This window comes from Poromitra crassiceps (assembly GCF_964638095.1).
Source record: "Poromitra crassiceps genome assembly, chromosome: 15".
NCBI classification, from domain to species: Eukaryota; Metazoa; Chordata; class Actinopteri; order Beryciformes; family Melamphaidae; genus Poromitra; species Poromitra crassiceps.
This window is the reverse complement of record NC_139634.1, coordinates 40,945,156-40,947,655: the sequence shown is the minus strand read 5'-3', so window position 1 is coordinate 40,947,655 and position 2,500 is coordinate 40,945,156.

The window sequence follows — 2,500 nt, the reverse complement described above, 5'->3', positions numbered from 1 at the left end:
AAGTAGCCTACAGGTATATGCAGGTAGCCTCTCCCCTGTATGGACCCTATAGATGATACAAGTAGCCTACAGGTATATGCAGGTAGCCTCTCTCCTGTATGGACCCTATAGATGATACAAGTAGCCTACAGGTATATGCAGGTAGCCTCTCTCCTGTATGGACCCTATAGATGATAGAAGTAGCCTACAGGTATATGCAGGTACCCTCTCCCCTGTATGGACCCTATAGATGATACAAGTAGCCTACAGGTATATGCAGGTACCCTCTCCCCTGTATGGACCCTATAGATGATACAAGTAGCCTACAGGTATATGCAGGTATCCTCTCCCCTGTATGGACCCTATAGATGATACAAGTAGCCTACAGGTATATGCAGGTAGCCTCTCCCCTGTATGGACCCTATAGATGATACAAGTAGCCTACAGGTATATGCAGGTAGCCTCTCTCCTGTATGGACCCTATAGATGATACAAGTAGCCTACAGGTATATGCAGGTACCCTCTCCCCTGTATGGACCCTATAGATGATACAAGTAGCCTACAGGTATATGCAGGTAGCCTCTCCCCTGTATGGACCCTATAGATGATACAAGTAGCCTACAGGTATATGCAGGTAGCCTCTCTCCTGTATGGACCCTATAGATGATACAAGTAGCCTACAGGTATATGCAGGTACCCTCTCTCCTGTATGGACCCTATAGATGATACAAGTAGCCTACAGGTATATGCAGGTAGCCTCTCTCCTGTATGGACCCTATAGATGATACAAGTAGCCTACAGGTATATGCAGGTAGCCTCTCCCCTGTATGGACCCTATAGATGATACAAGTAGCCTACAGGTATATGCAGGTACCCTCTCTCCTGTATGGACCCTATAGATGATACAAGTAGCCTACAGGTATATGCAGGTAGCCTCTCCCCTGTATGGACCCTATAGATGATACAAGTAGCCTACAGGTATATGCAGGTACCCTCTCCCCTGTATGGACCCTATAGATGATACAAGTAGCCTACAGGTATATGCAGGTAGCCTCTCCCCTGTATGGACCCTATAGATGATACAAGTAGCCTACAGGTATATGCAGGTAGCCTCTCTCCTGTATGGACCCTATAGATGATACAAGTAGCCTACAGGTATATGCAGGTACCCTCTCTCCTGTATGGACCCTATAGATGATACAAGTAGCCTACAGGTATATGCAGGTAGCCTCTCCCCTGTATGGACCCTATAGATGATACAAGTAGCCTACAGGTATATGCAGGTAGCCTCTCTCCTGTATGGACCCTATAGATGATACAAGTAGCCTACAGGTATATGCAGGTAGCCTCTCTCCTGTATGGACCCTATAGATGATACAAGTAGCCTACAGGTATATGCAGGTAGCCTCTCCCCTGTATGGACCCTATAGATGATACAAGTAGTCTACAGGTATATGCAGGTAGCCTCTCTCCTGTATGGACCCTATAGATGATACAAGAGGCCTTTGTTTTTCACCTGGGAATGAACAATGAGATGAGATTCAATTGAAGCATCTTGAGCAAAAAATAGCTCATACTAACGTTATATCTCAAATCTGCTGTACAAATCACAAAAGACCCTATTTGCCGGTCGGGGCGCCTGGTTGGGACGGAAGGGAACTGGTGGGAATAGCGTGATCCTCCCACATGCGCATGTGTCGCAGGAAGCATGGTGCTAGTCTCGGCTCTCCCCAGATCGGCAGAGGGTGACCGGGGCAGCCAATAGGGCAGCAGGGGGAAGAATTGGCTAAGTACAATTGGGGAGGAAAATGGGGGGAAATCTGAAAAAAAAGGGGGGGGACCCCTGTATTTGTTGTGATGGTGGTGATTTTTGCTTTGAAAGACAAAACTAGAGGGGAGGGCCCTATTAGGGATGTCGAAGGTTAACCGTTAACCGGTTAACCGCCGACAACGTCATTGGTCGGTTAAGCATGTCGGTCAAACGGTTAATTTGCATATTAAATTGGCATACAACGTGTTGCCAATATGGTGTTTTTTTTCCTCCTTCGCTGTAAGCAATGTTAACAAGTAGTTACTGTAGCAGTAGGATATAGGAATTAAAAGCTCCTGCCCGAACAACATTCATTTAGAGAAAGGCTTTTCCAAATGTTTGAGAGAAAAGCAGTGTGCATTGTCACCACTGACTTCTCTCTCTCTTTCGCTGTCCGCTCCACACATGCGCCACAGCCCCGCCCCCCTCTGCTTTGACCAGACAGGAGAAGTGCGATACATTTCTCCCCTGACGCGGCGCCCTGCCTGCCCTGTGCAGACTACAGCCAGCCAGTCACTCTGCTCTGTGTTCCAGCCGCTGTCATGAAACGGCTTTTCAGTTTGGTCAGGACAGGAGCGCATGGCCTGAAACCCGACACCTTGCTCAGCGTTCAGCGTGCACTGCGCACGTCCGTGTCTGGAGTCAAACCTGATGGAACGTGCACATTACTTTTTCTTCACTGGTTCATTCGGTTTCACTCTCGCTCCCTCC